The sequence below is a fragment of the Ambystoma mexicanum genome, chromosome 6q, assembly GCF_040938575.1.
Source record: "Ambystoma mexicanum isolate Mex_15411 chromosome 6q, UKY_AmexF1_1, whole genome shotgun sequence".
In the NCBI taxonomy this organism is placed as follows: domain Eukaryota; kingdom Metazoa; phylum Chordata; class Amphibia; order Caudata; family Ambystomatidae; genus Ambystoma; species Ambystoma mexicanum.
Genome location: NC_090937.1, coordinates 948521613 through 948534421, shown reverse-complemented (window position 1 = coordinate 948534421; position 12809 = coordinate 948521613).

The following is a 12809-nucleotide window of genomic DNA, read 5'->3' as shown; positions in this document are numbered from 1 at the left end:
AATAGAATTTTGAGGGGTTCCTATGTGTCTTCAACTCACCTTAACTATAGGGCGACTATTGCTATAGTTAAGGTGAGTCGGAGACACATAAGAACCCCTGAAAATTCTATTGACATTGACGGCAACAGTATCACGGTAGCCAAAGAAGTGAAAACACAATGGTGTATCTGGATTCATCACTCTCCCTAACAAGAAAGGCCAATGCCACCTCTCGGTCTCAGCCTACACTGCCAAACTCATCACCGCTTGCAGACCCTTCCTAACTACTGCACTAGAAGAGCACTTCTCCTCTCCAGGATCGATTACTGCAATGCCATCTTTGCAGGATCCACTGCGAAAAAAATTAAGAAACGCCAAACCGTACAGAATAACACAATTAGAGCTGCACTCAATATCCCCAAAACAGACTGCATCACCACAACCAGAAGAACCATCCACTGGCTACCAGTGAAAGATCACATCAAATTCAAAATACTATCCCTAACAGATAAATGTCTGTCCAACACTGCCCCACTATACCTGACCAAACACATCTCTAAAACCCAATCTACCAGACCAACCCGCACGAAATATGTCAGCCACCAGTCCACCCAGAGGTTCAAACAACAAAAAGCAGGAGGTTCCTGCTTTCCGGTTTATGCAGCCAGATATTGGAACGCTATGCTGTTGGAGCTTAGAACAGACCCACCACTCTGGTCCTTCCATAAGAAACTCAAAACTTGGCTATTCAGCCAAGTCATTGAGAACTATACCATTACCTATCACTGAGAATAAGGCCCCCATGTAATAAGTTGTTCTAGCTATGTATGCAAACATTGTATATTACCCATCCATGTACTTCCTCTAACCTGACCAATTCTGCAATGCAACTGATCATGTATGCAATGTAACCATCTGTACACTGACTAAGAACTTAATGTAATGGACTGAGTAATGTACCTGACTAAGAATGTAGCGCAACCGTCTTCTTAAGCATAAGCGCCCAGATGCCTAAGTGTTAGGTGCACTCTATAAATGTAAAATAAAATAAAAATAATATATATATTCAAGGAAACTCTTTAGTTTCAGGGACGTTAAGGTGAGTAATACATTGTATCAAAACCTTTGAAATTCAAGGAAAACACTTTAGTTCTAGTGATGTTAAGGTGAGAACTTAACTCAACAAAACCCCTGAAATTCAGCTAAAGAAACCTTAACTTCGCACCGCCTGTTTTGCTGCCCATGACCACAATGATGACATCACTAAAGAATTGCACGTTCTACTTATTCCTTGACAAGCTCAACATTAGTTTGAATAATTGTCTCACTAAGCAAATTAATATGTTATTACGCTTTGTTTTAGTAAAAAATGATTCTTCAAAAGTTTCAAAGCTTCCAAGCAAATCACCCTTTGCACACCATGGGAAGAACAACAGCAAAAGACAAAAATGTAATTTAAATAATTCCTTTTTTCTGCAGTTTGTCATGTGGTTGATGAGACTTACCTCCTCATGTCTCACTAGAAAACCAGTACATCCATGTCACTGTTTGCTTCAATATTTTGATATGAGTAGCATTCTTCTAGTTCATATAAAGAAATATGCTTAAACTCTACAAATGGATTTTGATAATATGTATCAATCAAGTTGATTTTAAGAATCTCTGTAATGTCAGGTTCTGTGTCAGGTAACTGCTGAATTTCACTCAAATGCTTAAGTACCTGATCTCTAGTGCTAGCAGGGCCAAGACTTAACCAAAGTACATTAATGCCACATCCATATAGAGGAAACTAGTTAGCCAATTTGCAGCTTCATAGCTACCTCACTCTCTTTGTGAGAGCATCTTCAAACCAAAGCTTAGAGGTTTCTGACTGAAAGTTTTATCTGCTGGTAAATATGCCAATACCATAGCTGCATTGCTCTTTTCAGCTTTTGGCATGTATGCTGTAACATAATGAGCAACAACTGTTGTATCATAAGCAATATACTGTCCATCAGTATTTGCATTCCAAAGCTGAGCAATGATAGGATTGCAATCATTAAGGAATTAGCATTCCTTATGTCTTTTTAAATAATAGGTATTTCTTGATAGCTCAACAGTAGCATGGTGTCCAACAGATGACATCAAACTATTCACTCAACCAACTGGTATTGCAATCTTCGGAAAGCCAAATCTGCACTGAGGATAGTACTCGTCTATACTTTTGTATTTTCTCTGACAGTACTTTTACATGAGGGCCTTTGGAATCTTTCCGCCTTGTTCCGTAGATCAGCATTCACATTTTGAGCAGGAATAGAGCAAGTAACATATTTTACTATGAACTCCATCACACAGTCATCACTTTCTTTTGCAGACAGAGGAGCATCTTTAATCCAAAACGGCATATGTATTTCTGAAGCCCTGCATTCCTGGTGCTGTCTCCTCCAAAAGAAATGTTCCACAGTGCCTAGTGGATCATTTTCTATATTACATATAAAGAGTAAAATGCTTACAGTGTCCATGGTAAACAATGCTCATGGTGTCCTGTGTTCCCTGTCTTCTTTCTGTGGATTACTTTCACAAATCCGCTCTGCAAGAACATCCCAACCACACTCAGCACGACTTGAAGTCACAAACCAAGTTGGAGGGCCCAAGTTTCTGATCATGCATCTAACCTCGGAGTGTCTTCTATACCATCATTCCTTAGTTACTATAATTGTAGCAAGAATATTGGTAAGTTTACCATCTAAAACGTCATTGTTTTCTTTCACCTGCTGCACCATCTCACCTGCAGAAAGATTTTGAGATCTAGTTCCAGTCTGAATTGTATGAACAGCAGTATAACATAATGTTGGAAATTCACCTTAATACAATAAGTGAAAAATATATACAACATTAGTGTAGAATCGTGAATCTTCAGAAAACATAGTTGTACAACAATATTCTGAAGACGAGATTTGAAACTTCCAGCCATCCAATCTGCCTCCTATACCAGAAAGAAAAAGTATAGGGAAACAACAAGCTTCTAACATCATTTCGCAGACACTGACTGGTGCACCTTTCATTTCTTTCATTTGAAACAATAATAAATTGCTGCCCATGACTTTAAGTCAGTGTAGAGGATGAATAGTGTAATGATCATGCAAACTATTCCCTTCTGCAACAGATAGACAGTGGAACTGACCTTTACTTCTTTGATTTTGTTTATTCAACATCAAGCATAAAGAAGTCTGGCACAGTCAGACTGCATTTGAATAAATCATTGTGCTCCAATTGAAACACTAATGCGTTGTTCACCATTCCATTATCTATATGCTGTTGCAAAAATGTTCTTATCTTTAGTAGCAACACTATTTAATACAATAAACAAAGAATCTGCATTGTTATGCTTCACTCCTAGAGTGTTGAGATTGTCTTCCAAATTGAGAGGTAAATACACAACTTTGCCTCTCACACCTTGCACTAATGATGTTTCAGCCAGGTTTGACATCTTTGTTTGCAATCTAACAAAACTTGGAAAGGATGAACAGTTTGGAATGCAATTTCTTCAAACATGTGCACTGGATATTTTAAAACACGAACATGCCACCAACAATAAACTTTGGCCTACACCAGTAGTTACAGCTTTCAGTTCTGTCCACTGTATATTATATACACTAATAAGCCAGACCATTGGCCACACTGGCAACAACAGTAAACATACAAACATGGTCGTACTAGGCCTGTGCATTCGTGAAGAGAAGTGCAGGGAATTGGGAAGGTGGCGGGTATGGGCAAGTGCTGGTGAGAGCCCGGGAGGGAAGTGCTACGGTCGCTGGGGGGATGCCACTGCCTAAATGCTAGGGGGAGGAATCCCAAGGGTAGAATGCTCAGGTGTCAGGCTGGGGTCCGCACGGGCAGTGCTAAGGGGAGGGAGGGTGTTGGTGTAGACTGGGTGTAGGGCCTGGTAGCCTGTGAGATTCATGAGTAACCAGGCCACCAGTCTCTGTGGAGGTGGAGTGATTAGCAGGAAAGGGAAAGATGGAAAGAAGTCAAGAAAAGCATAGTTTTGAGAAGTTTCCAGAATATAAGGAGGTACGGTTCAAGTGTGAGAGGGGTGGGAGGCTGTTCCAGAGGGAGGCACCAGCCAAGGAGAGAGATCTACCCCCACTCTCTGTTTGGAGAAGCGTTTGACAAGAAGAGAGTTAGAATTAGAAGAGTGGAGGGCTCTAGCAGGGAGGTATTTATGGAGAGAAACTTGGAGATAGCGTTGTCCCAGACCCCAAAAAATCCTTGTGGATGATGCAGAGAGTCTTGAATTTGATCCTTGCAGCCACCGGGAGCCAGTGGAGAGATTTTAGGGCTGGAGATTTACAGTCCCTGGGCTTGAGGGCAAGGATATGTCTAGCAGCCCTGTTCTGGATTAGCTGAAGGGGGCATAGTGAGGAGAAGGGGAGATTGAGGAAGAGGCTGTTGCAGTAGTCCAATCTGGAGAGGACCAGAGCTCTGGAGACTTTGACCTTCTGCGGAAAGGTGAGGAAAGGGAGAATGCCTCTAAGGAGTTGAAGCTGAAAGTCTGCCTTCTTGGCAAGGTTCAAGATGTGAAGGGTGAAAGGGACAGAGGAGTCAAAGATGACCCCATGGTTTTTGGCCTCACATAATGGTGATGGTAGAGGTCCCAAGAAGGGCAGCAAGAGGGTAGGAGGGAAGCAGGGGCAGGTTTGCCAATAAGAAGGATCTCTGTTTTACTGGCATTAAGGCAGAGATCGTTATCCACACAACATGCCTGGATGGCAGACAGACAATCGGGGATGAGAGAGGAGGAGAAGGTAGTAGAGGAAGGTTTGAAGGAAAGCTGTGTGTCATCAGCACTACACTGGAAATGAAGACAGAAGAAGCAGATCAGGTGAGCCAGAGGGGCAAGATAGATATTGAAAAGCTACAGTGATAGGATAGAGCCCTGGTGGACGCTGCAGGTAGAAAGTGAGGTGACATAGGAGAAAGGGCCCATTTGCAGCTGGGAAGGATGATTAGTGAGGAAAGAGGTCAACCAGTCCAGTTTCCGACCTGTAATACTGAGGGTATCATAGAGCCGTTTAATGAGAATAGAATGGTTGACCATGTCACAGGAAGAGGAGAGATTAAGGAAAATGAGAACAGCAGTACAGTTAGAGTCAAGATTTGCAAGCATGTCTTCATGGGTGTTCAGGACAGCAGCTTCCGAGTCTCTGGATGTCCAGATTAAGTAATTATGAGCTTCTTAAGCAAAGTTCACCACCCCAAACACTAATATCCCTCTATATACACCTCCCACAGATTTTATGTACATTTAAGAAGCAATCCTTTTAATTATTTTTTATATTCAAAACACAGATTGCTTCCTAAAAACTTTAAAATACTCCTCTTCCCCAAACTAGCAATCACAGTAATTGCAACATCTCAATTTATTATAGTTGTGAAGGATTTACTCTTTTTTGACACTCAAAACAAATATCGAGATCTCGACAAAAAACGCTCAGAAAAACTCTAAAAAAATGAACACTATCCCCAAGCCACAGATCTTCACAAATCATCCTTTCCTACCCTGTCCACATGCTCCCAAGCATCAACAGTGCCCTATTTTTACTCCTTATATCATTTTAGGGCAGTTTCCCAAAACGATTAGAGATCTTGAATCTTAAATTATGTATGGATGGATTTTCACAAATAAAAAGGCTTTGCAGCATCAATGCATCATAGGAGATATAACTAACTTTTTTGGTACAGTGGCACGGCACTCTACGCCGTCCAGTGGTTTGGGCAGTGCACTTGAACAAAAAGTGAAAATGTTCCCTATTAGGTGAAAAACACACTCTTTTTTTACCCTTTATATCGTTTGAACCGAAACCTAGATTTGGACAAACCTGTCCAGTGGTACAGGTCCCAGCCCTAACTCTGTTTTTAACATTCCATGCTGATCCCTCCAATGGTTCAAAAATTATTAGACACATCATTTTTGCATTTCCTATGAAGAATAGGTTTCAACTTAACTATAGTTAGCCCATCGCCGGCCCGGAGCAAGGCACGAATTAAGGCACACCGCTGATGGTGCCTTCCACTCGATCTGCTGCCCCTCCAGAGCAGGAGCTCTGGCATCGCTCCCAATGCTGCAGGAGCAGCCACCATCTGAAACACCATTGGCATTATATGGTAAGCCATAGCCATGATGCCCGCTTCCTAAGCCACACTGTGAATACCGTTCACAGCACGATTTATTTTGCCCACTACCTGTATCTCTTGTTGCAGCCAGCATCGGCCTCACCGCTTCCTTGCATCCGCCTGAATTGGGGCCCAATTTCACCATCCCCCCCATCTTCAGCAACGAGGAGATTCCACGCCAAAAGGGCTGCCCAGCTCGATGCGACCACCTCTAGTCTCCTTCTCCGATCATCTGTTTAGCAGTAGAATCCGATTGGCTGTCTACATATTCTTGAACCAATCCCCATGTGCCGGCAGGTGAGCGTCGGCCCCAAGCAAGGCACGAATTAAGGCACACTGCTGACGGTGCGGACCGTGCGCAGCCGTCGCAAGTCTCGGATATGCTGTTCCTTCCACCCTACTCACTCTATGTCGCACACTGGACTATACAGCTTCCCCTAACACCTATCTGGACTGAAGTCGTCATACACGGCGCATATTATAACCACAATGATTCCATATTCCCAGTCATGTTCCCGCTTACTTAAGTTAGACTGTAATTTTCCGATACCGAACCCACGATTGTTCTAACATTTGAGACTCCATCTTCCCACCACCCGTATGACTTTGTCTCCCTACAATCAACCTGCATCATCTCAGCATACACCTTGTACATAAAGGCATGTATCCACACCTAGAAACCACATTGTTACAGTCTGGCCCCAGCTACCCCTAGCATCATCTATGTACGAGCCCATCTTCACTCACCATTGATGAACCAACTGCAGCTGCATACTGATTAATGTTGAGTTAGCTTGATATGCTCCCATGTTGTTGACCTGAGCTGCCCAGTATTAATCCCACATGCGGTCATACTGCTGCTGTCTCCAATAGCTCTCTACCTTATTCCCGCATTGTCTAGTGCTGATAACGGCCTGCCTCTAGTTGTCCGCTGCTCCAAATCAAACTCATATGTTGTATCATGTTTTGATGACTATCAGTCAACTGTAGCTGCCACTCTACCTGGCAAGCCCACTCATAAATGGTTGTTGATATACTGTTGCTTGCAATAGTTTCTCCCTATCCTGCTAGCCTGCCGTTAAACTTCTGTTGATATACTGTTGCTTGCATTAGTTGCTCCCTATCCTGCTAGCCTGCCGTTAAACTGCTGTTGATATACTGTTGCTTGCAATAGTTGTACCCTATCCTGCTAGCCTGCCGATAAACTGCTATTGATACACTGTTGCCTATTCGCCAACTGTGCCAATCCTGTACTAGCCTACCTTGTAATAATGATTATCTTTAACTGCCTTCATAGCAACGTCTCTACCTGCTCACAAACCAGCCCACCACCCACCAACCCACCTACCACCATGTGTTCTTCCCATAGAGTTACATTAGCCATGGCCTCTCTACTACCGCTAGTTCACACAGTCTCCCCAACAGACTTTCTTCCTACTCTCCTACCCACCTTCTCCCACAACCACACCATTAAAGCACACTTGAACACAGTAACCAGCAACTCGCTCAGCCCTCTTGAATGGCTACAACGTTATACTACTCCATGCCTTGCCCCATGCCACCTTCAACCAATATACTAGGAGATCTCATCAATGCTCGCTCTCTTGTAGCCCATGCCTCAGAGATTGCCGACCTCATTATCGCCAACAGCCTGGACTTCTTGGCTATTACAGAAACCTGGCTACATCAGGCAGCAGGCCCAGCACTCTCCTTAGCCCTACCAGATGGCTACACTATTATTAGGGCCGACAGAAACTTGGACAAAGGTGGACGAGTGGCCTTCATTACCAAAACCCACCTAGCCCTCAGAACCATTCCCAATACCATCACCTCTCTGCAGAGCACCTATCAGTGAAACACACTTTCACCCACACAAACTATTCTCCTACACCTTATCTACCCACCCCCTGGCACCTCTCCCTCCTTCAAGGAAGACATCACAAACCTCCTATCCACCAACACCAAACTTGGCTCCCATACATCCTCCTAGGTGACCTTAACCTTGGTCTCCATGACCCTAATGACCCTCAGGCCTTAGCTCTGGCTAACGCCATCACTAACCTGGGCTTTAGACACAGAGTCACATCTCCTACTCACTCCAAAGGTCGGACACTGGACTGGGTGACAGACCTCAACTGTTCCATCAACATTCTCCAGAACAACCCAGTACCATGGTCGGATCACCACCTCATCTTCTTCTCCATCCCTGGATCCTCCTCATCTAAAACCACCTCAGCCCCCCCCCTACGCTCTCCAGAAATTTTTGCAACATCACCATAGACAACATCCAGCCTCTCATCAGTAACATCCTCAATGAGTCTAAGTTCAGTAACCTGGACCCTACCAAACTGATAGACCTCTACAATGATACCTTGAAATCTTGAAATCTGTGCTAGATACTGTGGCCCCCCTTAAACTCAAAAAAGCCAAACCTATTGCACACCTCAACAAATGGTTCACCACAAACTAAAACACCTTAGAAACATCAAAAGATCAGAGGAATCCACTTGGCGGAACTCGCCCACCAACACCAACAAAACTGCGTTTATGTCAGCGGCTGCAATCTATAAAGCAGTCATCCTCTCTGCAAAAATATAAGCCTATAATTCCAGAATCCACAACCCCATATCCAACACTGAGGAGCTTCAGCATCTTTAAAGAGTTTGAATCCCCAGCCCCTCCCACACAAGATTACATCAAAGATGCAACATGGTGCACTAATATACAGCAAGCCCTTTCTAACAAAATAACGCTACTCCAAAATTAGATCGAATCCAAAAAAGCTAGCCTCACCAACAACTCCCAGACCATCCCTGACCCGGCAAAAAGCCCACAATCCTGCACCCTATTCACTTTCTTGCATGTAACACCTAAGGAAGTTGAAGACATCATAAAAAGCTTAAAGCCCTCGCATTGCCAGGGAGATACTTGTCCTGCCTCCATCATTAAAGATGGAGCCAAACATTTGGCCCCTTTCATTACCACTTTGATAAACTTCTCCTTTTCTTCCAACCTTGTCCCCAACAATCTCAAGGAAGCCTGGTTCATGCCTCTTTAAAAAAAATAAACAACCTTGATCCAAATATCCCCACAAACTACAGGCCCATAACCACCGTACCATTCCTCCTCAAAATCTTGGACCGCATGGCCTATTTGCAAATTCAGAAGCACCTAGAGGAGAATGAACTCCTAGGCCTTAGACAATGAAACTTCAGACCTAGACATAGAACTGAGACAGCTCTCCTCGACCTCAAGATCCAAATGGACGAGGTGAGGGAAAAAGGTAAGCTAGCAATCCTCCTTCTCCTTGACTTATCTGCGGCTTTCGACCTTGTTGACCACCAAATTCTCACCAAACACTTCACCACAGCTGCAGCATTCTCCTCTAATGCTTCCGATTGGGTCAAATCCTTCCTCTCTAACCGAACCACCAGAGTTTTCTCCGCATCAGCCCAGCAGACCCAATACCCACACTCTGTGGAGTCCCCCAAGGCTCCTGTGTGTCACCCACTCTATACAGTATATTTATGAAGTTACTATTCGACCATCTGGACAACTTGGGTGTCATCTATACCAACTATGCAGATGACACCTAATTCCTCATCCCGCTCACTGGCCACTATGACCATGACGCTAAGCTACTGAACAACATTTATTTAGAAATCCAAGCCTGGATGGACACCGATAGTCTATGGGCCTCATTATGACCCAAGTGGTAGAGGGTTAACGGCACCGGTAGAGCTGCCGGCGCTGTTAATCCTCTACTGCCTCATTACAAGGTCTGCTCGCGGGTCCCGCTAAGGACATCTGGTAAAACCAAGCGTCCTTAGCGGGACCCGCTAGCAGACCAGGATGCTAACAACCGGCCCGTCATTAACCCGTTGTTAGCATCCTCATTGAGCCCATGGGGGCTCAAATAGGAATGGGGATGTACCGGGTCCGGGTCCCGGGAAAGGGAATTACTGGGCCCTCCAAGGTCGGAATGTCCTGGTAATTCCCCATTCCAGGAACCCGGACTGGTACCCGGTATGGGGGTAGCCATGCCGCTAAAAGTGGCATGGCTACCACCATACTCGTAACGAGGCCCAATGTCTTAATGATGACAAGACTGAGTCAATGATTGTGGGCACTCAGGCTCGCTTGAATAAACTCGAGACCAGATATTCATCCTTCAGTATTAATGGCAACCCAATCAAGGTGTCTAAAGAGATAAAAACCCTTGGGGTCTACCTTGACTCAACACTATTGCTTAAAAAACAAATCAGCAGTGTGGCATCCTCTACAGCTGTAAATCGTTGTTATCCACAAGTAGTTGTCTAACATTAGCCAGAGCTCTCGCATTGACTACATTAGATCACTGCAAAACTCTCTTTTTAGGCTCTTCTGAACAAAATCTAAACAGACTTCAGGTACTCCAGAACAACTCACTGAGAGCAGCACTCAGTCAACCCAAATCCTGCCATATCTTCATTCACAGACACAATGTCAACTGGCTGCCTATCCATGACAGAATCACACTACTCACCTTAGCCATCACACACAAATGTCTCACCAACACAGCCCCTAAATATCTTAATGACAAAATCTGCGTGTACCAACCTATACGCGCCACCAGATCTTTGCAATCTCACAACCTTGTTGCACCAAGGTTCAACCTGAAAACAGCTCGGGGAGCCAGATTCCCAGTCCAAGCTGGCAAACGCTGGAATTCCATCCCCATCCCTCGCAGACAAGAACCCTCCTTCCTCACCTTCAAAGCCAGCATAAAAAAACTTGTTGAGTAACATTCAGTAAGATGGTACCCTCTTGCTTATCCGCCACTGCTACTTATAACACTGTCTCTGACTCTCTGACCCATCTGTAACCAGGGCCTCAATAATTGTATATATTGTACATATTCTTCCCTAATGTACTTTTTCTTAACATGTATGTAACCAAGTTTCTCAAGCGCCCAGTTACCTTAGGGTTCGGTGCGCGATATAAATAATAAACAAATACAAAAAAACAAATATAGGGCAACTCGCATCTAAACTAATTATCACAAAACCTGATGTACTGCACCCTGTATAGAACATAAAACGGGATCATTCTTATGATTAGTGAAATGTTTGTCAACCTTCTGAAAAACGTCATTTACATCATGTTGAATGTTGGCATTTTCAAATATTGCTATACTGTGGTCATAGAAATGCATTGACAGTTCTAGTCCCATTGCACCTGTTTTTTTCAATATGTGGAAACAATTATTTTGTTCTTTCCCACAATGTCTTTGAGTTTATTCTGGTAAAGGTAAATGGGGTTTGTGAAATAACAGCTCCAAATGCATCTTTCCACCAAATTGCGAAAATATTACATAACAAATAATAAACATTTACCTCAAAAATGATTAATAATTAGCTGCTGTTTGCAATACACAATGTGCTGACACATTGGTCACACCTGATTCCACTTCATAAAACAGACTCTGATCTTCCATCTCACTGCTATTTATTAAATGAAAAGTTAAATCTCCTATCTTTCTCTGTGCTTTGGGTTTTCCCTATCTAACACAACTAACTAGGGTGCTCGGCAGTCATCAGTAAGAGGCCAAATTAACCCATCCTAAACCTATCCCTATTAGAACAACCAAAGCACAGGAGAATGACTCCCTTCTCCTCTGAGCTGGTTCTTCACCAAGTTCAGTTCAATAAAGTATACTTAGGTACTTCTTGGTAACTACTTTTATTAAATCACACAGTTGATACTGGGTTTTTCAAGATGTCATCGGTCTATTTCACTCAATTACTATTTCTTACCTTCTGGGTCTCTTCTTCACTTATTATATTTAATGTTTTATCCTTTTCTGTTTATGGCATAACTTTATCCAGCCTTTAGAACTGTTCCCTCAATCTGCTCTTTCGTTTTTTTCCCTCTCACAGTATCTCTTATTCTGTAATGTCTGAGGGTCTTCTCTTTGACCTCTTGATGGTTAAACTGTTCTAGTAAGGATCATCGTTCTCTTTATTTACTATTGATAATCTGCCTTGACTGGGACAAGTATGACCATGCACATAATGATGCTTCTTCTCATTATTCACTGTTGATACTCTGCCATGACTTGGAAGAGTATGAGCATTCCAGTAATGATTCTCACTCTTCTTTTACTCTTGCTACTTAATCTCGACTGGGACGACTATGAGAGTTCCAGTAATGATTCCCTTTCTCTTCATTTACTCTTGATACTTTATCTCGAAGGGGACGAATATGCGCGTTCCAGTAATTTTTCTCGCTCTCTTCATTTACTCTTGATAATTTATCTCGACTGGGATGAGTAAGAGCATTCTAGTAATAATCTTAGGTCCCTCTCCCTGGTCTACCACTTTCCGCATTACTTGGATTGTGCAGGGATAATGATAATGGGATTCCTAAACAGTGGGACCCTCCCTTTCACTTGCCAGGATGGCTTCTTGTAATATCTGGGTCTCACATACGGGTCCTCTGTTCTTTCTTCGGGTCTGTCCGGTTTGGGTTACATCAAAGGAAGTGGATCAGCTTTGTTCATGGAGCCCGTGATCCCCCACGATTTGCATGTGGTCACACCACCACTTATCTCTCGCTCAGGATCAGGATGCTTTGCATCCACCTTGGTTTCTTGTGTCTCCTCTCCTTTCCACCGAGGAGCATCAAAAGCTGCA